Here is a 25,858-nt window from a genome sequence, read left to right as displayed (position 1 = left end):
TTGGTTTCTCAAACGATTGCGTCGCCTGGTTCACCAACTACTTCTCTGACAGAGTTCAGTGTGTCAAATCGGAGGGCCTACTGTCTGGACCTCTGGCAGTCTCTATGGGGGTACCACAGGGTTCAATTCTTGGGCCAACTCTTTTCTCTGTATACATAAATGATGTCGCTCTTGCTGCTGGTGAATCTCTGATCCACCTCTACGCAGACGACACCATTCTGTATACTTCTGGCCCTTCTTTGGACACTGTGTTAACAACCCTCCAGACGAGCTTCAATGCCATTCAACTCTCCTTCCGTGGTCTCCAACTGCTCCTAAACACAAGTAAAACTAAATGCATGCTCTTCAACCGATTGCTGCCTGCACCTGCCCGCCTGTCCAGCATCACTTCTCTGGACGGTTCTAACTTAGAATTTGTGGACAACTACAAATACCTAGGTGTCTGGTTAGACTGTAAACTCTCCTTCCAGACTCACATCAATCATCTCCAATCCAAAGTTAAATCTAGAATTGGCTTCCTATTTCGCAACAAAGCATCCTTCACTCATGCTGCCAAACATACCCTCGTAAAACTGACCTTCCTACCAATCCTCGACTTCGGCGATGTCATTTACAAAATAGCCTCCAATACCCTACTCAACAAGCTGGATGCAGTCTATCACAGTGCCATCCGTTTTGTCACCAAAGCCCCATATACTACCCACCACTGCAACCTGTACGCTCTCGTTGGCTGGCCTTCGCTTCATAATCGTCGCCAAACACATTGTCTCCAGGTCATCTACAAGACCCTGCTAGGTAAAGTCCCCCCTTATCTCCGCTCACTGGTCACCATAGCAGTACCCACCTGTAGCACGCGCTCCAGCAGGTATATCTCTCTGGTCACCCCTAAAGCCAACTCCTCCTTTGGTCGTCTCTCCTTCCAGTTCTCTGCTGCCAATGACTGTAACGAACTACAAAAATCTCTGAAACTGGAAACACTTATCTCCCTCACTAGCTTTAAGCACCAGCTGTCAGAGCAGCTCACAGATCACTGCACCTGTACATAGCCCATCTATAATTTAGCCCAAACTACTACCTCTTCCCCTACTGTATTTATTTATTTTATTTATTTTGCTCCTTTGCACCATATTATTTATATTTTAAGTTTGAACTTTCTTCAAACTACAAATCTACCATTCCAGTGTTTTTCTTGCTATACTTTATTTACTTTGCCACCATGGCCTTTTTTGCCTTTACCTCCCTTATCTCACATCATTTGCTCACATTGTATATAGTCTTATTTTTTTTCTACGGCATCATTGATTGTATGTTGTTTTACTCCATGTGTAACTCTGTGTTTTTGTATGTTGTCGAACTGCTTTGCTTTATCTTGGCCAGGTCGCAATTGTAAATGAGAACTTGTTCTCAACTTGCCTACCTGGTTAAATAAAGGTGAAATAAATAAATAAATAAAATATGTTTACACCTATGCAGTACCTTTAGCAATAATAGTAATAATAATAATAATAATAATAATAATAAACCTCTTCTTTAGTAAAGAAAACAATTATGACAGGTATGTTGTAATAAAAATGAGTGGTGTCCACTGATTAAATGCAGTCTTCTGCATTGTGAAAAGGGAAAACCCAGATATCAGATTCACAGACAACACTGGCTGATAAGATGATACGTTTGATAAGATGTTAAGACTACAGCTTCTCTAGATATCTGTTTCAAATAAACAACTGAATGGCCATGATGGAACATTAGACAGTCAGAACAACAAGGAAAAAGCCAACTGTCGCATCCTGTTGTGGCGATGCTATGTCTGATATCAGACAAGCACATTCTGTCTGGGTTTCAGTCAAACTGATAAAGATGTGTTATTGTTCCTGATGAGTGGTTGAAGGAAATTGATAATAAGAAGATTGTGGGAGCTGTACTGCTAGATTTCAGTGCAGCCTTTGATATTATTGACCATAACCTGTTGTTGAGAAAACGTATGTGTTATGGCTTTTCAACTTCTGCCATATCGTGGATTCAGAGCTATCTATCTAATAGAACTCAGAGGGTTTTCTTTAATAGAAGCTTCTCTAATGTCAAACATGTAAAGTGTGGTGTACCGCAGGGCAGCTCTCTAGGCCCTCTACTCTTTTCTACTTTCCATAAAGCATGTGTGTTCATGTATGCTGATGATTCAACCATATACGAATCAGCAACCACAGCTAATGAAATCACTGAAACCCTTAATAAAGAGTTGCAGTCAGTTTTGGAATGGGTGGGCAGTAATAAACTGGTCCTGAACATCTCTAAAACTATGAGTATTGTATTTGATACAAATCATTCCCTAAATTTCAGACCAAAGCTGAATATGGTAATGAATGGTGTGACTGTTGAACAAGTTGAGGAGACTAAACTACTTGGTGTTACTTTAGATTGTAAACTGTCATGGTCAAAACATAGAGATTCAATGGTTGTAAAGCTGGGAAGAGGTCTGTCCATAATAAAGAGACGCTCTGCTTTTTTGATACCACACTCCACAAAGCAAGTCCTGCAGGTTCAAGTTTTGTCTTATCTTGATTATTGTCCAGTCATATGGTCAAGTGCTGCAAAGAAAGACCTAGTTAAGCTGCAGCTGGCCCATAACAGAGTGGCATGTCTTGCTCTTCATTGTAATCAGAGGGCTAATATAAATACTATGCATGCCAGTCTCTCTTGGTTTAGAGTTGAGGAAAGACTTACTGCATCACTTATTCTTTTTATAAGAAACATTGTGTTGGAAATTCCAAATTGTTTGCATAGTCAACTTACACACAGCACTGACACACACACTTACCCCATCAGACATGCCAACAGGGGTCTTTACACAGTCTCCAGGTCCAGAACAAATTCAAGAACATATACAGTATTATTTAGTCATGATTGCATGGAACTCCCTTCCATCTCATACAGCGCAAGTGAACAGTAAACCTGGTTAGAAAAAATCTATAAAGCAACAGCTCACTGCATAACGCCTCTCCCCCATGTGACCTACTTGTTGTGTGTATGTACTGACATGTGACCTACTTGTTGTGTGTATGTACTGACATGTGACCTACTTGTTGTGTGTATGTACTGACATGTGACCTACTTGTTGTGTGTATGTACTGACATGTGACTTACTTGTTGTGTGTATGTACTGACATGTGACCTAGCTGTTGTGTGTATGTACTGACATGTGACTTACTTGTTGTGTGTATGTACTGACATGTGACCTAGCTGTTGTGTGTATGTACTGACATGTGACTTACTTGTTGTGTGTATGTACTGACATGTGACTTACTTGTTGTGTGTATGTACTGACATGTGACTTACTTGTTGTGTGTATGTACTGACATGTGACCTACTTGTTGTGTGTATGTACTGACATGTGACTTACTTGTTGTGTGTATGTACTGACATGTGACTTACTTGTTGTGTGTATGTACTGTAAATTGTAAAGTATTTTGTCTGTAATGTCTTTTCCGTTATGTGTCGGACCCCAGTAAGACTAGCTGTCTCCATTGGCGTCGGCTGATGGGAATGCTAATAAATCAAATAACAATTCCAGAGGTAGAAGTCAAAGGAACCTAAATAAACAGGCACATTGACAAAATAATCAGTAGCCATATGATCCACTGTCCAGATTACTTTGCGGGTTGTTACGCGTTTTATATGCATAAACCCTCACTGACAGTCCGGAGCAACATGATTCGGACATAATCTGCATTTCTGTCCGACAGCCAGACTGTTCATCCGTAGAGAGAGACTGAAGAGGCTTCCAGCCAGTTAGCCACAGTAGACAATGCAGATGATCGCTACATCATCCTGCAACAACAACAACAACAATAGAGCCACAACACAACGCTATCCTGCTGGCCCTGCTGGCAGCGTGGATCAGGTTATCCAATCCTCAGGAGAGACAGGGTTAGGATTAGGGACAAATGGTACAGGGCGGCTCAAGTAGGGTTGGGAATAACGATGATGAAATAAACAGAGGTCTAAATAAGTGGTTTTGATGTGATTGAATATCCTTATGACCCATAGTTGACCTCTGACCCCTCCAAACAGCCAATAGCAGGACTGGGTTACTATCGGGCATCAGTGTGAGGAAAATTGTTAATATTCTTTGTTCTCCATTTCCCTCTCTGTCTTTCTCTCCCTACACCCCAAACTGACCTCTCACTCCCACCATATTCCCAGATACAATTCCCCATCCAGTCTCCCTCTCCTTCTTTTCCTCTCTCATTCCCTTCTTTCTCTGCATCACAATACACTGCGTGGTAGGAGCAACAGCCTCCAGTAGACTGCTGACTGATGGAAATGCCTGATTGGGAGGCAGACAGCAGGCTGATAGCTGTGTATGCAGGAGGCTGGAATGCACCAGATGGACGGGGGCTTGTGCTGCCATATCTCTCTCTGTCTCTCCTCTCATTCTCTATCCCCCTCTCTCTACCCCCCCCCCCACCTCTCTTAGAGCTCATATTTTCTGTGTGTGAGTATGATCCTATCTACAGTACCAGTATGTATCTCTTCCTGCCTCCCTACACCCCTCCTTCATCGTGCCAGGATGAAAGTATGTGTTCCTGCATCAGATTCAGGGGCTTATTATATTATTGGACGATATTGTGAGCTGCCAAGTATCTGGGGAGAACAGAGACAGAGCCGGTAGCGAGCTGAGAGATAATAATGAACGCTGTGTTTGCAAATCCTTATCTGACTCTGGGTCATAACACAAAACAATATTTGGATAAATAAATAGCCACATGAAAACACCTCTCCATGGAGCTTAATATGTCTATAAAGACACACTATTCATGCATGTATGTGTTCTCCCTCCACAACGTAAATACAACTAGGAAAGCACTTCACTCACAGTCCCTAAGAGGAAATGACTATTTTAACAGCTTCATGAGGTAGAGACAGAGCTGTGAAAATGATTCACACACACACACAGACACACTTAATGGCTTGCTGGAGAGAGAGCTGTGAAAGACAGGGATAGTGCAGTCCTCATTAAATAGCTGTCAGTGCCCCTCTACTGAGCTCTGGAGAGGGCAAACACACTGACTCATACGCACGCACACGCACGCACACACAGTTGATAATGTCTCTCCTGTCCACACACACAGTTGATAATGTCTCTCCTGTCCACACCTCACACAGTTGATAATGTCTCTCCTGTCCACACCTCACACAGTTGATAATGTCTCTCCTGTCCACACCTCACACAGTTGATAATGTCTCTCCTGTCCACACCCATTGATAATGTCTCTCCTGTCCACACCTCACACAGTTGATAATGTCTCTCCTGTCCACACCTCACACAGTTGATAATGTTTCTCCTGTCCACACCTCACACAGTTGATAATGTCTCTCCTGTCCACACCACACAGTTGATAATGTCTCTCCTGTCCACACCACACAGTTGATAATGTCTCTCCTGTCCACACCTCACACAGTTGATAATGTCTCTCCTGTCCACACCTCACACAGTTGATAATGTCTCTCCTGTCCACACCTCACACAGTTGATAATGTCTCTCCTGTCCACACACACAGTTGATAATGTCTTTCCTGTCCACACACACAGTTGATAATGTCTCTCCTGTCCACACCACACAGTTGATAATGTCTCTCCTGTCCACACCACAGTTGATAATGTCTCTCCTGTCCACACCACACAGTTGATAATGTCTCTCCTGTCCACACCACAGTTGATAATGTCTCTCCTGTCCACACCACAGTTGATAATGTCTCTCCTGTCCACACCACACAGTTGATAATGTCTCTCCTGTCCACACCACAGTTGATAATGTCTCTCCTGTCCACACCACACTGTTGATAATGTCTCTCCTGTCCACACCACAGTTGATAATGTCTCTCCTGTCCACACCACACTGTGCCTGGGTTGATTTAGACGTGCAGCAGCAGTGTGATTCCTCAAGAATATGACAGATAGGAGAGGGGAAATTCCTGCTTAAGCTATAAAACACCTGTATTGCTGCTGCAGCTCAACTCTGTGGGACAGGCGTGTGTCTGGTCTGGTCTACTCCCAGAGCTCTCTCAGAGTATACACACAGTACACCATGTGAGCTAGACTCACTCTCCTTTTTCCATCTTTGGCTGTCTGCTAAAACAGATGGGCCTGTGTGCTGACTGGCAGGCTGGCTATCCTCCCCACTCCCCACACCTCGCTTGGGCTGGCGTACCTTCACAGAAAGAGCTGATAAACTGATATATAGTCACACACACACACACACACACACACACACACACACACACACACACACACACACACACACACACACACTTGTTGATCTATTGCCCAGCTTCAGCTTATCTACATTCCAGCGCTCCGCTTACTATGAACCGTTTGCAGCGTCGTCATAGAACGGGAAAATTTGAACGATGGAGCGACAGCATGTGTTTGGGCCCTCAGAAAGCAATTATCACCCAAAGCCACTGCAGAGTGAGGTCGGAAAGAAAGAACAATAAACTAAAGTTTCCTCAAGGTTGAGGACAGGAGTCATAAAACTTTTATTAGATAGCAAGTCATCAGATTGGAAATGCATGTGTACAGTGTTGATGTCCTGAGAGAACAGGAGTGGTAGTGAAGTGGAGAACTTGATGTTTTAGCATTTTAATTACATCAACACTATCACTCACTACAAGGGCCCCCACAGACCCCTCTGACCTGCTGCAATAGAGGAAGGAGAGAGAGAGAGAGAGAGAGAGAGAGAGAGAGAGAGAGATTCCCAGAAGAATGACTGAATCTAAGAAAGTTTAAAACAAAGAGCCACAGTGGCAAACAGCCTCTTTTACACTCTCACATGCGTAGCTGTGGTCTAAGGACAGTTTCTCAGTCCGTACTTGTCAGCCAGTCAGTAGCCACTGCAGTGGCCTGCCAGTAGTGTGACAGGGACACCCACTAAAAACAGTGCTCCACAGTCAGCATGGCTCCAGGCTTCTGGCAGTATGTCTCTATGGGGAGAGGAGCACCTCTGCTCTGAATACCCCAGCCAACTGTCAGGACACACCCCAGGTCCTAAGGCACCAATGTCACACAGGTGCACAGACACACACTGGGCCCTTCAAATACAAACATACAATTCACACGCTACCGTACTACTGGCTACAGCTGCAGGGAGAGGTCTCCTCCAGCTCCACCAGGGGATTCCAACAGGAAGTTTCCTCCCCCGTTGTCCAATCAGAGTGGTCAGTTGCTCTTGGAGGGTCGAAGTAAGGAAACCCCTTTCCGTCACTGTTCCGTAGGCCTCTCACAACAACTGCTTGTTTTTTCCTGTCCGCTAATGAGGAACCAATTATAGGTCAGCATTAAAGGTGAACTGCACCAGATATACAGTATTAGAAAAAGGAGGAGATAGGAATTCCATTGGGCAATCAAATCAAATTGTATTGGTCACATACACGTGATTAGCAGATGTTATTGCGGGTGAAGAAAAATGCTTGTGCTTCTAGCTCCGACAGTGCAGTAATATCCAACAAGTCATTTCTAACAAATGACACAACATATACCCAATACACACAAATCTAAGTAGGAATGAATTAAGACTATATACATATGAACGAGCGATGTCAGAGCGGAGCAGACTAAGATACAGTAGAATAGTATAGAAAACAGTATATACACATATGAGATGAGTAATGCAGGATATGTAAACATTAAGGGGCTAAGATTTAGTGACTAAGTTTCAAAGATGGCGTAGCAGTCGAACGTGTGTGTTTGTCTTTGTCTTATCCCTTTCCTTATCCCATGTAAATAGCCGTTTTTTTCGTATATATCTTAACCTCACTTTCTATCCACAAACTATCTCCTGCAACCCGCCTCACCCAATGTGGTACGGATCTGCTATTTTTATTCCTTATAACTGGAACCTCCATCAGGAGCTAGCCAGCTAACTAGCTACTAGTCTTTGTTAGCCACGGCTAGCGATCTTGACCTTTAGCTCGGTCACCAGCCAGCCTTAACTCGGACAATACCTGCCAGTCTGCACAGCGCGATATCAACGCAGAACATATCGGACTGCTTCTCTCTACCACATGACCGGATTCCTGCCGCTCTGGATCATTACACCGGATCATCGCAGCTAGCTAGATGCAAACGAGTGGCTACTGTTAGCTAACGCCTCTGTCCCGAAGCAAGCCTCGAGTTAGCCTCGAGCTAGGCCCATATACCAGCTAATTCTAGGGCTACAATACCTCTTTTGCCAATTGGCCTGGACCCTTTATTGTCGACACGGAGCCCCTCCGATCCATCAGAACTGGACTGCCGACGTGATCGCCGATGTGGTCTCAACAGGCTATTCTGTTACGATGTCACCGAAGAACCATCTACTAGCCCCGGCCCGCTAGCTTTTCTGAACGCTGTGTCTCCTGCTCGCCTGCTCGCCTAGCGTAGTAGTGACTCTTGAACGGCACCCTGACTCACCTATTGCTGCTCTATTGACCCTATGATCACTCGGCTACACAGCTGACGCCCTCTGGACTGTTTCAATAACATGGTACCTAATTTTGTTTACCTGTTGGCCCCAGCCTCGAACTCAGGTCCTGTATGTACCTAACTGACCCGCTCTGCCCATTCATCGCCATTTACCTGTTGTTGTCTTAGCTCTCCTGATCAACACCTGTGATTTCTAATGTCAATATGCCTTGTCTACTGCTGTCTTGGCTAGTTCTTATTGTTACATTTCACTGTAGAGCCCTCAGTCCCGCTCAACATGCCTTAGATAGCTCTGCATTAACATCGAATAGTCCCCGCGATATGCAACTTTTCAGGGAAGTTAGGAACCAATATACACAGGCGGTTAGGAAAGCAAAAGCTAGCTTTTTCAGACAGAAATTTGCATCCTGTAGCACAAAATCCAAAAAGTTCTGGGACACTGTAAAGTCCATGGAGAATAAGAACACCTCCTCCCAGCTGCCCACTGCACTGAGGCTAGGAAACACTGTCACCACCGATAAATCTACAATAATCGAGAATTTCAACAAGCATTTTTCTACGGCTGGCCATGCTTTCCACCTGGCAACCCCTACCCCGGTCAACAGCTCTGCACCCCCCGCAGCAACTTGCCCAAGCCTCCCCCACTTCTCCTTCACCCAAATCCAGATAGCTGATGTTCTGAAAGAGCTGCAAAATCTGGACCCTACAAATCAGCTGGACCCTCTCTTTCTAAAATTATCCGCCGCAATTGCTGCAACCCGCCAATAGTTGCAACCGCAATTGTTGCAACCCCTAACCAGCCTGTTTAACCTCTCTTTCATATCGTCTGAGATCCCTAAAGATTGGAAAGCTGCTGCAATCATCCCCCTCTTCAAAGGGGAGACACTCTAGACCCAAACTGTTACAGACCTAAATCTATCCTACCCTGCCATTCTAAAGTCTTCGAAAGCCAAGTTAACAAACAGATCCCCAACCATTTCGAATCCCACCGTACCTTCTCCACTATGCAGTCTGGTTTCTGAGCTGGTCATGTGTGCACCTCAGCCACTCTCAAGGTCCCAAAGTATATCATAACAGCCATCGATAAAAGACAGTACTGTGCAGCCATCTTCATCGACCTGGTCAAGGCTTTCGACTCTGTCAATCACCACATTCTTATCAGCAGACTCAACAGCCTTGGTTTCTCAAATGACTGCCTCGCCTGGTTCACCAACTACTTCTCAGATAGAGTTCAGTGTGTCAAATCGGAGGGCCTGTTGTCCGGACCTCTGGTAGTCTCTATGGGATGCCACAGGGTTCAATTCTCTGGCCGACACTTTTCTCTGTATATAAACTCAGCAAAAAAAGAAACATCCTCTCACTGTGAACTGCGATTATTTTCAGCAAACTTAACATGTGTAAATATTTGTATGAACATAACAAGATTCAACAACTGAGACACAAACTGAACAAGTTCCACAGACATGTGACTAACAGAAATGGAATAATGTGTCCCTGAACAAGGGGGGGGAGGTCAAAATCAAAAGTGACAGTCAGTATCTGGTGTGGCCACCAGCTGCATTAAGTACTGCAGTGCATCTCCTCCTCATGGACTGCACCAGATTTGCCTGTTCTTGCTGTGAGATGTTACCCCACTCTTCCACCATGTCACCTGCAAGTTCCCAGACATTTCTTGGGGGAATGGCCCTAGCCCTCACCCTCCGATCCAACAGGTCCCAGACGTGCTCAATGGGATTGAGATCCGGGCTCTTTGCTGACCATGGCAGAACACTGACATTCCTGTCTTGCAGGAAATCACGCACAGAACGAGTAGTATGGCTGGTGGCATTGTCATGCTGGAGGGTCATGTCAGGATGAGCCTGCAGGAAGGGTACCACATGAGGGAGGAGGAAGTCTTCCCTGTAATGCACAGCATTGTGATTGCCTGCAATGACAACAAGCTCAGTCCGATGATGCTGGGACATACCGCCCCAGACCATGACGGACCCTCCACCTCCAAATCGATCCCGCTCCAGAGTAGAGGCCTCGGTGTAACGCTCATTCCTTCGACGATAACCGCAAATCCGACCGTCACTCCTGGTGAGACAAAACCGCGACTCGTCAGTGAAGAGCACTTTTAGCCAGTCCTGTCTGGTCCAGCGACGGTGGGTTTGTGCCCATAGACGACGCTGTTGCCGGTGATGTCTGGTGAGGACCTGCCTTACAACAGGCCTACAAGCCCTCAGTCCAGCCTCTCTCAGCCTATTGCGGACAGTCTGAGCACTGATGGAGGGATTGTGCGTTCCTTGTGTTAGTCGGGCAGTTGTTGTTGCCATCCTGTACCTGTCCCGCAGGTGTGATGTTGGGATGTACCAATCCTGTGCAGGTGTTGTTACACGTGGTCTGCCACTGCGAGGACAATCAGCTGTCCATCCTGTCTCCCTGTAGCGCTATCTTAGGTGTCTCACAGTACGGACATTGCAATTTATTGCCCTGGCCACATCTGCAGTCCTCATGCCTCCTTGCAGCATGCCTAAGGCACATTCACACAGATGAGCAGGGACCCTGGGCATCTTTCTTTTGGTGTTTTTCAGTCAGTAGAAAGGCCTCTTTAGTGTCCTAAGTTTTCATAACTGTGACCTTAATTGCTTACCATCTGTAAGCTGTTAGTGTCTTAACAACCGTTCCACAGGTGCATGTTCATGGTTTATTGAACAAGCATGGAAAACAGAGTTTAAACCCTTTACAATGAAGATCTGTGAAGTTATTTGTATTTTTATGAATTATCTTTGAAAGACAGGGTCCTGAAAAAGGGACATTTCTTTTTTGCTGAGTTTATCAATGATGTCGCTCTTGCTGCTGGTGATTTTCTGATCCACCTCTACGCAGATGACACCATTCTGTATACTTCTGGCCCTTCTTCGGACACTGTGTTAACAAACCTCCAGACAAGCTTCAATGCCATACAACACTCCTTCCGTGGCCTCCAACTGCTCTTAAATGCAAGTAAAATTAAATGCATGCTCTTCAACCGATCGCTGCCCGCACCCGCCTGCCCCTCTAGCAGCACTACTCTGGATGGTTCTGACTTAGAATATGTGGACAACTACAAATACCTAGGTGTCTGGTTAGACTGTAAACTCTCCTACCAGACTCACATTAAGCATCTCCAATCCAAAATTAAATCTTGAATTGGCTTCCTATTTCGCAACAAAGCCTCCTTCACTTAAGCTGCTAAATACACCCTCGTAAAACTGACAATCCTACCTATCCTTGACTTCGGCAATGTAATTTACAAAATAACCTCCAACACTCTACTCAGCAAATTGGATGTAGTCTATCACAGTGCCATCCGTTTTGTCACCAAAGCCCCATACACTACCCACCACCACGACCTGTATGCTCTCATTGCTAAATTGAAATTATTTCGCCACTATGGCCTATTTATTGCCTTACCTCCCTAATCTTACTACATTTGCACACACTGTATACAGATTTTTCTATTGTGTTATTGACAGTACATTTGTTTATCCCATGTGTAACTCTGTGTTGTTTGTGTCGCACTGCTTTGCTTTATCTTGGCCAGGTCACAGTTGTAAATGAGAACTTGTTCTCAACTGGCCTACCCGGTTAAATAAAGTTGAAATTTAAAAAAAAAAAAAAAAATCCAAAGATAACGTAGAATAGTATAGAATACAGTATATACATATGAGATGAGTTAAACAAGATATGCAAACATTATTAAGTGACTAAGATACCGTAGAATAGTATAGAATACAGTATATACAATACCGTTCAAAAGTTTGGGGTCACTTAGAAATGTCCTTGTTTTCCATGAAAACATACATGAAATGAGTTGCAAAATGAATAGGAAATATAGTCGAGACGTTGACAAGGTTATAAATAACGATTTTTAATTGAAAAATCCTTCCAACTTTGCTTTCGTCAAAGAGTCCTCAATCTGCAGCAATTACAGCCTTGCAGACCTTTGGCATTCTAGTTGTCAGTTTGTTGAGGTAATCTGAAGAAATTTCACCCCAGGCTTCCTGAAGCACCTCCCACAAGTTGGATTGGCTTGATGGTCACTTCTTACGTACCATACGGTCAAGCTGCTGCCACAACAGCTCAATAGGGGTGAGATCCAGTGACTGTGCTGGCCACTCCATTATAGACAGAATACCAGCTGACTGCTTCTTCCCTAAATAGTTATTGTGTAGTTTGGAGCTGTGCTTGGGTCATTGTCCTGTTGTAGGAGGAAATTGGCTCTAATTAAGCGCCATACACTGGGTATGGCATGGCGTTGCAAAATGGAGTGATAGCCTTCCTTCTTCAATATCCCTTTTACCCTGTACAAATCTCCCACTTTACCACCACCAAAGCACCCCCAGACCATCACATTGCCTCCACCATGCTTGACAGATGGCGTCAAGCACTCCTCCAGCATCTTTTCCTTTATTCTGCATCTCACGAATGTTCTTCTTTGTGATCCAAACACCTCAAATTTTGATTTGTCTGTCCATAAAAAAAGTCCAATCTTCCTCTGTCCAGTGTCTGTTATTTTGCCCATCTTAATCTTTTCTTTTTATTGGCCAGTCTGAGATATGGCGTTTTCTTTGCAACTCTACCTAGAAGACCAGGATCCCGGAGTCGCCTCTTCACTGTTGACGTTGAGACTTGTGTTTTGCGGGTACTATTTAATGAAGCTGCCAGTTAAGGACTTGTGAGGCGTCTGTTTCTCAAACTACACACTCTAATATACTTGTCGTCTTGCTCAGTTCTGCACTGGTTAGAGCCAGTTTGCGCTGTACTGTGAAGGGAGTAGTACACAGCGTTGTACGATATCTTCAGTTTCTTGGGAATTTCTCGCATGGAATAGCCTTCATTTCTCAGAACAAGAATAGACTGACAAGTTTCAGAAGAAAGGTCTTTGTTTATGGCCATTTTGAGCCTGTAATCGAACCCACAAATGCTGATGCTCCAGATACTCAACTAGTCTAAAGGCCAGTTTTATTGCTTCTTTAATCAGAACAACCATTTTCAGCTGTGCTAACATAATTGCAAAAGGGTTTTCTAATGATCAATCAGCCTTTTAAAATGATAAACTTGCATTAGCTAACACAACGTGCCATTAGAACACAGGAGTGATGATTGCTGATAATGGGCCTCTGTACGCCTATGTAGACACTCCATAAAAAAAATCTGCCGTTTCCAGCTACAATAGTCATTTACAACATTAACAATGTCTACACTGTATTTCCGATTAATTTGATGTTATTTTAATGGACAAAAAAAAGGCTTTTCTTTCAAAAACAAGGAAATTTCTAAGTGACCCCAAACTTTTGAACAGTAGTGTACATATGAGATGAGTAATGCAAGATATGTAAACATTATTAAAGTGACTAGTATTCCATTCCTTAAAGTGGTCAGTGATTCCTAGTTGACGACACTTGGGCATTGTCCACAATGGTCGTTAATGCGATTCCAATGGAGTTTCCCTTCTCCCAAAATTATCTCTGACTGCAAACCTCACTGATTCTGCACGTGTTCTTCCGGTGCTCATTAAGTAATGCAGCGGCCATTACTGAAGCCAAAACTACTGTCGTCTTTGGGGCGTGGTTTAATGTGGGTGCTTCTTGGTGTGTCTTCCCATTCAATGAGAATAAATAAACAAGGGCAGTAGTGAGTAATTTAGTGACAGCGAAGTAAACTAAGATGGCTTTGCTATAGAGAGAGGTTTTGAAGTTGAGGATTTCTCTGCTCCTGACTGACTCACCATCTCAAGATGATCTGCTGATTCAGTTCTATATGTAGGCTAAAGCCTGCGCTGACCTTGTGTTTAGCCAACCTGACAGCAGCTAGCTAGCATAGCTTGGGGATAGCTGCAGCTGGCTAGATTATCTAGCGGATATTTATCTGTACAATCACAGATGCCAAGATAGCAAGAAGTAATTTTGTCTGGTGGTACATGTTAGTCGTCATCCCTTCATATGGTGTTCCATATAAGACAGTTCCCTGACACGGTTGAAGAATACAGAGGGTCCCCCTCCCCCACCATTCAATTCAATAGTAACAACAGATGACGAAAGTAATAGAGGTCTTGTATCATTTTAATGCTGAGTGAAAGGTCTCTCCCAGACATCTGTATCAACCTGTCTTTAAGTCAGGGGACTCCATGACAAAGCATCTCTCCCGTTCTCCATCTGTAGAAAAAACAAGGTAGAGTTGATACACACAGCACTGATTAAATTATCAATGGTGGTTAAGTGAATTCCAAGACAGACAAGTAATAGTATATTGACCTATAACCAGATCAAATGTAACCAACCTGAAGTGTGACTGGTGCCTGGCTACATACTGCCTCAGCCTTCTACTCCTGATATGGTGGGGTTTCCCACGACACTGCTGAACAACATATCCATCAGGTTTTGTAAGTAGTCTATGAATGAAATAAAATATCATCACTCAATAAACATATTGAGAAAAATCACTTTTTTCTAATTTGGAAGTAATTATACTAATAGAGTGACCTTAAGTACGGAATAGATTCAAGCCAGTAACGCTGACGCTGTTACTATGCAACCAGCTGTGTAATGTTACGTTGCTGAATGCTTGCTGACACGTATTTGTAGCATGTTAGCTAAAATGACTGGTACTCAAGCTAGCCAAGTACTTTCATTTATTTTAGCCCTAGAAAATACACAATAGACTTTTATGAGAACAGCCATGTTGTTTTAGCACAAACAGAAAAAGCCCCCGAACGCTAGCTAGCTAACGTTATTGCTAACCTAGCCCTTGATCATGACTCCCAGTTCCATTACAGAAAAGGCAGAATGCCGCCCTGAGTTATCGAGAGCAAGTACTAACCCAAACAACCTGGCTGTTCTCATAAATGTAGCTAGCTACCTAACTGGCAAATCCGGGTTAGTTATCAATATCTTTTTCCGAGTTTAAATTCATTGGAGTTGAAACATTATCGAACGTTACATCCTGTTGTCAGCTGCAACGTTAGCTATGCAAATGTTCCTCTCTATGACATTACATCACATTACACATTAGCGAGAGGCTGTGTATTTAGCTAGTTACATCACAGTATCACAGTGTTATAGCTAGCTAGCTACTCACCACACACCAGTTACAGCCATCATGTCGTACGTTTGTTGCATGTAAACCATTCTTTGCCATCTTGTGCAATATTGTTGAAAGCATTAGAAGTTTTCACCAACTTTATGGAAGCCCATCTTCACTCCTATGCCAAGCATGTGTGCATGCGTTGCTGACCTGACAATATGTCCACAACACGTGGCAGCAGGGGGCGGACCACACCTTGTTGTCTCTGGGCAACTGGACATCATTGGCAAAAGTGAGCATGTAAGTAATCCATACCTGTCATGACATACTCACTGACTTTATAACCAAAATGTTCCTATTTATACTTTGTAGTCAATTTTAACACTATAATTAATGTTTCTGACTCATATCGATTCCACATAGGCCGTTTATAAACAGAGAAGTTGGTTCTAGGAGGCAGTTCCCCTTTAAGATGATTGGGGCCAACTGTAAAGTCAGCTCATCCATTGTTCCTCAGTCCATTCCCCCTGGCAGGAAACAAAGGACAAGGAATCACCCTCCTGCCCTCGTGCGTTCCTCCATCCTCCATACCCCTCTGGCAATGCTACAACCCTTACCCACTACGGTGACCCCTGCCTGGCTGACATTCTCCACTCACACACCCACTATGGAGCCTGCCTTTCTCCACAAAGACTGTACAGCTCTGTATTGGAACTCGAGCTCCGTGTTGCTATTGTTGCTACAGCGACAATGATAGGCTGCTATTCTCTATTGGTAGAGTACAGTCCACACCGCAAGGCAAGCCAGTTACAATGCAGCCCAGATATTCTCCATTGGTAGAGTTCATTGCGAGGTAAGGCAGGGCAGTTTTCCGCCTAGCACAGAGGTGGGCTATAATTTTGTCTAGAGGGCCACATAAGGATTCAGCGGAGAGCAGCAATGATTTTTTGGGGGGCTGATTTCTTCATCAAAAGCTATTTACAGGCCAGAAAAAAGGGTGGTTATTTAAAAACATACAGGTCCATTATCATGTCTACATACTTTCTATCTAGTTTTAGACAGAGTGGTCTGGACTCAATCCTACCGCGGGTCAGATTGAATGGGCCTGCGGGCCATATGTTGCCCACCCCTGCTCTAGCAGATGTGCCTGGGGTGACTGGCTCAGAGCACAGCAGGGAAATAATGACTTCCAGACTACCTGCGAAGGAACATAATTCCCACAGGCCAGCTAGAACCAGGAGCTGAGCCTGACAACAGCACAGCGGAGGCCACTGCACAACCCCCGCAGCCTTCAACAATGACAGGAGGAACATAGTGTGCCACCAGGAATTAGGACCAAGTCAAGTCGTATGCTCAGGAAAACGCCAGGCTCCAAGGTATTCCTGGTGAGACACATGGTCAGGAACAATTCTGGGCCCTAGGAGAAATACTGACAAAGCTGTAACATAGCTAAGGACTTCAGTATAAACGCTGCATAACATTACTACTATCCCATTACTAACCCAGTACTATCCCATTACTAACCCAGTACTAACCCATTCACTAACCCAGTACTAACCTATTACTAACCCAGTACTATCCCATTACTAACCCAGTACTATCCCAAGGCATTTGTTCAGTCTTAGTTGTGATCGATGCTCTCTCTGAAATTCCTGGTTCTCACACAGGGAGTTTTTTTCTCTGTTGCCCTTCCTTCCTCCCTGCCTCCCTCCCTCCCTCCTTTCCTTCCTTCCTTCCTTCCTTCCTTCCTTCCTTCCTTCCTTCCTTCCTTCCTTCCTTCCTTCCTTCCTTCCTTCCTTCCTTCCTTCCTTCCTTCCTTCCTTCCTTCCTTCCTTCCTTCCTTCCCTGCCTGTCTTACTCCCCTGCCTCCCTCCCTCCCCGTGAGACGAGGCAAGCTGGCATTAAGAGGCACTAAATCTCCTTAGCCCTATTAAGTGAAAGGAGAGAAGATCTGCTTTTCTCTAGACACCCTGTGAAGATAAAACAATGTTAAATCCCCAGAACAGCACAGTGCTCTGCATGACTCACAGTGATACTTATACACACGCACACACACCATGCTACATGTTTATATACACTGAGTGTACAAAACATTCCATGACATAGACTGACCAGATGAAACCAGGTTAAAGCTATGATCCCTTATTGATGTCACCTGTTTTATCCACTTCACTCAGTGTAGATGAAGGGGAGGAGACATTAAAGAAAGATTTTCAAGCCTTGAGACATGGATTGTGTATGTGTGCCATTCAGACGGTGAATGGGCAAAACAAAAGACTTAAGTTCCTTTGAATGGGGTATGGTAGTAGGTGCCAGGCGCACCGGTTTGTGTCAACTGCAATGCTGCTGGGTTGTTCAAGCTCAACAGTTGACACAACTATGGAAACCATTGGAGTCAACATGGGCCAGCATCCCTGTGGAACGGTTTTGACACCCCAACTCAATATTAGGAAGGTGTTCTTAATGTGTTGAACACTCAGTGTAAGTCTCAGTGGGAGCTACAGTTATACTTAGTGGGCGATACAGTTACATTTAGTGGGAGCTACAGTTATACTTAGTGGGAGCTACAGTTATACTTAGTGGGAGCTACAGTTATATTTAGTGGGAGCTAGTTATACTTAGTGGGAGCTACAGTTATATTTAGTGGGAGCTGCAGTTATATTTAGCGGGAACAACAGTTATATTTAGTGGGAGCTCCAGTTATATTTAGTGGGAACAACAGTTATATTTAGTGGGAGCTACAGTTATATTTAGTGGGAGCTACAGTTATATTTAGTGGGAGTTACAGTTATATTTAGTGGGAGCTGCAGTTATATTTAGTGGGAGCAACAGTTATATTCAGTGGGAACAACAGTTATATTTAGTGGGAACAACAGTTATATTTAGTGGGAGCTACAGTTATATTTAGTGGGAACAACAGTTATATTTAGTGGGAGCTACAATTATATTTAGTGGGAGTTACAGTTATATTTAGTGGGAGCTGCAGCTATATTTAGTGGGAGCAACAGTTATATTCAGTGGGAACAACAGTTATATTTAGTGGGAGCAACAGTTATATTCAGTGGGAACAACAGTTATATTTAGTGGGAGCAACAGTTATATTCAGTGGGAACAACAGTTATATTTAATGGGAGCTGCAGTTATATTTAATGGGAGCTGCAGTTATATTTAGTGGGAGCTACAGTTATATTTAATGGGAGCTACAGTTATACTTAGTGGGAGCTACAGTTACAGCTGAAGTCGGAAGTTTACATTCACTTAGGTTGGAGTCATTAAAACTCGTTTTTCAACCACTCCACAAATTTCTTGTTAACAAACTATCGTTTTGGCAATCGGTTAGGACATCCACTTTGTGCATGACACAAGTAATTTTTCCCAAAATTGTTTAGAGACAAATTATTTCACTTATAATTCACTGTATCAGAATTCCAGAGGGTCAGAAGTTTACATACACTAAGTTGACTGTACCTTTAAACAGCTTGGAAAATTCCAGAAAATGACGCCATGGCTTTAGAAGCTTCTGATAGGCTAATTGACATAATTTCAGTCAATTGGAGGTGTACCTGTGGATGTATTTCAAAGCCTACCTTCAAACTCAGTGCCTCTTTGCTTGACATCATGGGAAAATCAAAAGAAATCAGCCAAGACCTCAGAAAAAAATTGTAGACCTCCACAAGTCTGGTTCATCCTTGTGAGCAATTTCCAAATGCCTGAAGGTACCACGTTCATCTGTACAAACAATAGTACGCAAGTATAAACACCATGGGACCACGCAGCCGTCATACCGCTCAGGAAGGAGACGCATTCTGTCTCCTAGAGATTAACATACTTTGGTGTGAAAAGTGCAAATCAATCCCAGAACAACAGCAAAGGACCTTGTGAAGAGGCTGGAGGAAACAGGTACAAAAGTATCTATATCCACAGTAAAACGAGTCCTATATTTACATAACCTGAAAGGCCGCTCAGCAAGGAAGAAGCCACTGCTCCAAAACCGCAAAGGGTGTGCAAAGCTGTCATCAAGGTAAAGGGTGGCTACTTTGAGAATCTAAAATATTAAATATATTTTGATTTCTTTAACCTCTCTAGGGTAGGGGGCAGTATTTGCACGGCCGGATAAAAAACGTACCCGATTTAATCTGGTTATTACTACTGCCCAGAAACTAGAATATGCATATAATTGTTTGATTTGGATAGAAACACCCTAAAGTTTCTAAAACTGTTTGAATGGTGTCTGTGAGTAGAACAGAACTCATATGGCAGGCAAAAACCTGAGAAGATTCCTTACAGGAAGTGCCCTCTCTGACCATTTCTTGGCCTTCTACACTCTCTTAATTGAAAACTGAGGATCTCTGCTGTAACGTGACACTTCCTACGGCTCCCATAGGCTCTCAGAAGGCGGCAGAACGGGGAATGATGACTTTGCAGGCCCAGGCTGAAAAACAGTAGCGCATTTGGATAGTGGTCGATCAGAGAACAATGAGACTGGGGGCGCGTGCACGAGCCGACACCATGTTTTTATTTTTTCGTCTTTGAACGAAAACAGGGTTTCCCGGTCGGAATATTATCGCTTTTTTACGAGAAAAATCGCATAAAAATGTATTTTAAACAATATTTAAGATTTTTTTGTCACGAAACGCGTCGGGCGCGTAACCCTTCGTCACCCTTCGGATAGTGTCTTGAACGCACAAACAAAACAGAGGATATTTGAACATAACTATGGATTATTTTGAACCAAACCAACATTTGTTATTGAAGTAGAAGTCCTGGGAGTGCATTCTGACGAAGAACAGCAAAGGTAATCCAATTTTTCTTATAGTGAATCGGAGTTTGGTGAGGGCCAAACTTGGTGGGTGTCAAAATAGCTAGCCCGTGATGGCGAGCTATCTACTCAGAATATTGCAACGTGCTTTTGCCGAAAAGCTATTTTAAAATCGGACATAGCGATTCCATAAAGGAGTTCTGTATCTATAATTCTTAAAATAATTGTTATGTTTTTTGTGAACGTTTATCGTGAGTAATTTAGTAAATTCACCGGAAGTTTGCGGTGGGTATGCTAGTTCTGAACGTCACATGCTAATGTAAAAAGCTGTTTTTTTATATAAATATGAACTTGATTGAACAAAACATGCATGTATTGTATAACATAATGTCCTAGGAGTGTCATCTGATGAAGATCATCAAAGGTTAGTGCTGCATTTAGCTGTGGTTTGGGTTTATGTGACATTATATGCTAGCTTGAAAAATGGGTGTCTGATTATTTCTGGCTGGTTACTCTGCTGACATAATCTAATGTTTTTCTTTCGTTGTAAAGCCTTTTTGAAATCGGACAGTGTGGTTAGATTAACGAGAGTCTTGTCTTTAAAATGGTGTAAAATAGTCATATGTTTGAGAAATTGAAGTAATAGCATTTCTAAGGTATTTGAATATCGCACCACGGGATTCCACTGGCTGTTGAGTAGGTGGGACGATTTCGTCCCACATACCCTAGAGAGGTTAACACTTTTTTGGTTACTACATGATTCCATATCTGTTATTTCATAGTTTTTATGTTTTCACTATTATTCTACAATGTAGAAAATAGTCAAAATAAAGAAAAACTCTGGAATGAGAAGGTGTTTCCAAACTTTTGACTGGTACTGTAAGTTCAGATGATAGGGACACACCATACAGAGCAAACGGAGCGCACATATACTACACACACTGTAGCACCCATTCTTTACTACATAGGCTGGGCCATATGGCCAAAATATCATATCACAGTATTTTTAACATTTTTGACGGTATTTTACACTTTGCCACTGGAGTGTGACCCTACAGTGGCAACACATATATTCTAAGTGATTGTTTTATACTGTTCAGTTCAACTTCAACCTAAAATAATTTTCCATCAATTTCTGCATTTCCTGCACTCATTTGAGATAATTTCCACACTGCCACATAGGGCTCCATGATATGGGCAAAACAACCTAGGCCTTATTTTTAATCAAATGTTGCAATTGCGATTTGACTTGCAATTTAGATCCATACACTTTGGTGTTTATTGTAATTATATAGTTAGAATACAAATAATAGTGGGCACGTTGAATACAGTGTTGTTTGACATGACCACGAATGAAAATGCCAGGGTGGAGTTATTGTGACAGGATAGGAACTAACGTGATGGTCATTGTTTGCTAGTGGACCCTATAATCTTTGGCTATATTAAATGTTTCTTCATGTAGCCAACATATTTGTGCTTCGCATACTCCTCTTTGATTTAGAAGATACTGTTGCACAAACAACATGGTGGTTTAAGCCTACACCAGCACTGGTATTAGGCTGTATTAGTTAGCTACATTTGTTTGCTCTAACTCAGTAAATGTATTAGCTAACTAGGTAGCCAGCTAACTAGTGATTAGCATTAGCAGCTAACAAGAAAATACAAATTGCTAAGAAAAGACAACCTAGCTGTTTGCAGATAAGAAACACAACCTAATGGTCTAATTATAGAATGCTTGTGGATTTAGGTTAAGAAGCAAAGTGGAAACAACATCATTGTCATCAACATTGTTGCATGTGCTGCATTGACCATGCAGACTGAACACAAGTGTCTCGTGGTCAAGCAACAACAAATGCTCTCCTTGAGTGACAGGGGGGGGACTAGGTCGGCGTGGAAAGCAGCATGGAGAGAGAGAGAGCACAGAGAAATGACTCAAGTAGCGGTGTAAACTATAAAAATGGATGTTACACACTGCATGTCACATTTAACAAAACAAACATTTAAATAACGTTATAGAAGGTAAAGTAAAAACCTAAACTGGCCCATGCATCAATACCGGTATATTGTAAAATATGGTATACCGCCCAGCCCTACTTCTAAGTCCATACTCCCAACAGGTTGTACCCCCCACACACAGTAGTGTTTAAGTGTTCAACCTGCATGTACAGTAAAAAATGAACCTATTTACAGTCTCCAGCTCTGTGGCTCAGCTTCAGTTCAGATGACTCTCTACCTCAAAGGGAATCACCCTAACACACATACACAATGACTAGGGCACTGTCCAACGGTGGGTAGCAGCTGTGTGATGTTGTGCAGAATCAAACAACACAACACACTCATTATCATTACCTGGGGAGGGGAGGTAACTAAGAGCAGTGAGTTCTACTAACTGAGCTCTCCTGTTGGTGAACTCAAAGAAAAACCCACTAACACATAAACACAGAGCTAAACCAGAATAAAGACCACACACACACACATTATGTATACACATGAACCAAATCAACAGCACAAACATGAACAGATCTACAGACACAAACACACAAACACTGCACACAAGGACCAAAATAGCCACATATACAGAAAGAACAACAGTACACACACTGGCTCTCCAAAGAGGCAGACTCTCTGCCATCCCCTGCTCCACTCTGCCAGCCCCCCTGCTCCAGGCAGGCTCCATAGAGTAGAGGCAGCTCGGCAGAAAGGTAGCCCAGAGATCAGATAAAAGTAAACGCCTTGCCTTTAATGTTCCCTCTCTGAGAAGCCAACAATGGACGATGCACTCAACTCACAGACTCAATAACCAGGCAGGAGTCAGGAGCAATGCTGTGTGCATACATGCAGGCCGTAAAAGAGCAGCCAAGCGAATATGCACTCAAGTTAAAGCCCAGCCTAGTGCAATGCTCTCTCTCTCTCGATATCAATTTCTGTCTCTCTTTTTCTCTCTCTCCATCTTTCTCCCTATCCATCGCCATTCCCCTGTATGCTTGTCCTGGCTGTATGAGCCTGGTTGGCTGAGTGAACCCCCAGCTGTAAGACATTAGCCAGCCCAACAGAGCTCTAAACTAAAACATGGCACGGTCAACCGCCCATTGGGATAGAATATGGAATACAGCGACAGTCAAGAGCTCTAATAGACCCATGAAGACAGACCATAGTGGTTACACTGAGTGTGTACTCTCTCTCTCGCTCTGTGTGTGTGTGTGTGTGTGTGTGTGTGTGTGTAGCATCCTATTACCACATTCTGAAAGTCTGAAAACCCCCAAGGAACAGAGGAGAGAATAAAACATGATATCGGAGGACAGGAAGAAAGGAGAGTGGGGGGACTGGAGATAGTAACAAACCAGAGGAGAAAAGAAGACTGAAGGAATGACAGAGAATCCCACATGAGAAAACACACAGATAAGAAAAGAGTTGAGAGAAGGAAATGAGGGAAGGAAATGAGAGAAGGAAATGAGGGAAGAAAGAGCAGAATCTCTGTCATCTTCTCACCTCTAAAAAAGGCTCTTATTTTCTTAGTCTTCTTCAGAGGTGTTGATGGAAGTTCAGTTTCCTGCCTCAGTCCTCTGTCAGTGTCCTCTGTGTGTGTGTGTGTGTGTGTGTGTGTGTGTATGTCTGTGTCTATGTCTCGCTCACACTCAGCATCTGGAGCAGAGGAACAGGAACAATTGAGTTGAGTGTAGAGGACTGAACATATGGGACGGTAAAGTACTTTACAACACCAGCACCGCTGTGCAGAGGGGGCCGGACTAGCTGGTGGGGACACACCCACTTTCCTCAGCACTGGTCCAATGAGAGTGCTGGGGGTCAGATCACACACACACACACACACACACACACACACACACACACAGTGGGCAGGCAGCTGGACTGAAGAGAGACAATGTGGCGTGGCTGCTTTAAGACTGAGAGGAAAATAAACCCACTGATGAAAAAGCAAAACAACAAGGGAGATTTAAAAAGCAAAACAACAAGGGAGATTTAAAAAGCAAAACAACAAGGGAGATTTAAAAAGCAACATAATAAGGGGGATTTCTAAGCAGGACAGTTTGAACATGTAGCCCAATGTCTGTGATGGTATGACTACGCACTCACTGTAGCATGTGTGTGTGTGTGTGTGTGTTTGACTGGGGAGGGGGGATGTAATGCTAAGCCCCACTGTAATTACAAAAAACAGCACTGGGGGCTTCATTTCTGCGGCTCCAGGACATACTTGTCATTCTTGGAGTGCACTACCCTCTCCCTCTATCCCTGTCTCTCTCTCCATGCATTTCCCCTAATGATCCCACTCTAGCTGCTATACCACCCATAGACCTGACCTGGAATCAGCAGGCCAGGCAGGCAGGCAGGCAGGCAGGCTACCTCCTTCAATAGCATACCTATCCCACTATCAGACTAGCTCTACAACCATAGAATAAATAGAATAATTATATTTAGTATACAACATCATGCATTAGATTAAATACTGTCATATCGAGGTACATTTATTGCACAATCGTGTGATGACAAAACATGGGACATCATGTGCTATCTGCTTGATAGCCTTAATGCCTTTATATTTGATTTAACATATGCAGTAATGTTATGTATGCTACAGTAACCTAGACTACATACTGGGTAAATCAACGCAGCAATAATTTCATCTCTCAGGGTTCCGTACCAGAGCTTGGGGCCGCAGTAGCCCTGGTATGCTATGGAGCATCGACCAGAATGTATTCTCCAAGCTCAGCTCCATCGAGACGTCGGGCTGCTGACCAGGCAAGGAACCGCAGCAGCAGCTCAATGCCCTGCATGCATTAACCCGCTCTGTATTAACAAATACAGTGACTCGGTAGTATCCGCAAGCCGTTTTGTGCTAATGGCCTCGATATCTGTAGTAGGGTGCCAGAATATACACCTGTCATTTATTTTGGCGCTCGCTAATAATAACCTTATAATCGGCTATAAGTCAACTGAACGCATGGATCTTCATTGGGATACATACATGTGCAAGATAGAAAAGAAAAACATAACGTTAGTCACGGATTATTAAATAGATGCAATAGCATACGGATCTCCCCTACGGATGGGATATAGGTTACACCGTTACATCAAATGATAGAGAATATTCCCTATAGCCCATATAAAGCATAGCGAATACATTTCAGATATTTTCCATTACATGAAAACCACTGCAACAAAACAAATATGATAGATGTCTTACCGTTAATTATTGCATTTGCATAAGGAAGGTACAAGGTAAATATGCTCCAAAATTTCGAGATGCACGGCTATTTCTCAGGGAAGCGCACGATATTAATGATATATTCATGTCCAAGGTTTCCCTCTGCTGGCTAAAATCTTGTACTGGAGTGTATCTCGACCTGGAATCATCACCATCGATCAGAGATCACTGATTATCACTCTCCAATCTTTTAATTATATTGATATATTTAGGGGGAAATAATGTAATTATGGTGTATACATTTTTGATGTAGCAACTGTTTTCAGACCAACAAAGCGAGACAATGTTCATGCATGATACAAAAAACAAATACATTGGTTGTCCCTCTAAAGATGGCTGCTCTACGGTGACGTTTCACCGTCTTGGCTAGA

The 25,858-nt window shown here is 43.3% G+C and overlaps 1 protein-coding gene across 4 annotated transcripts in view; it reads right to left on the bottom strand.

The window, feature by feature from the left end:
• The window catches only part of LOC123724411 (KN motif and ankyrin repeat domain-containing protein 2), a 115,245-nt gene extending 89,654 nt beyond the window's left edge, over nt 1–25,591 (bottom strand). For 3 of the 4 annotated variants that reach the window (XM_045687829.1, XM_045687831.1, XM_045687832.1), the window contains exon 1: nt 23,756–23,973. The gene's annotated coding sequence lies outside the window, so the exon portion shown is untranslated. Of the gene's footprint in view, nt 1–23,755; nt 23,974–25,466 lie in introns of those variants that run through there. The other variant, XM_045687830.1, reaches the window with a different exon arrangement.
• Nucleotides 25,592–25,858: the final 267 nt, after the last annotated feature.

This window comes from Salmo salar, chromosome ssa10 (genome assembly GCF_905237065.1).
Source record: "Salmo salar chromosome ssa10, Ssal_v3.1, whole genome shotgun sequence".
NCBI lineage: Eukaryota > Metazoa > Chordata > Actinopteri > Salmoniformes > Salmonidae > Salmo > Salmo salar.
The sequence above is the reverse complement of the archived record's forward strand: the minus strand, read 5'-3'. Positions and strand labels throughout refer to the sequence as shown.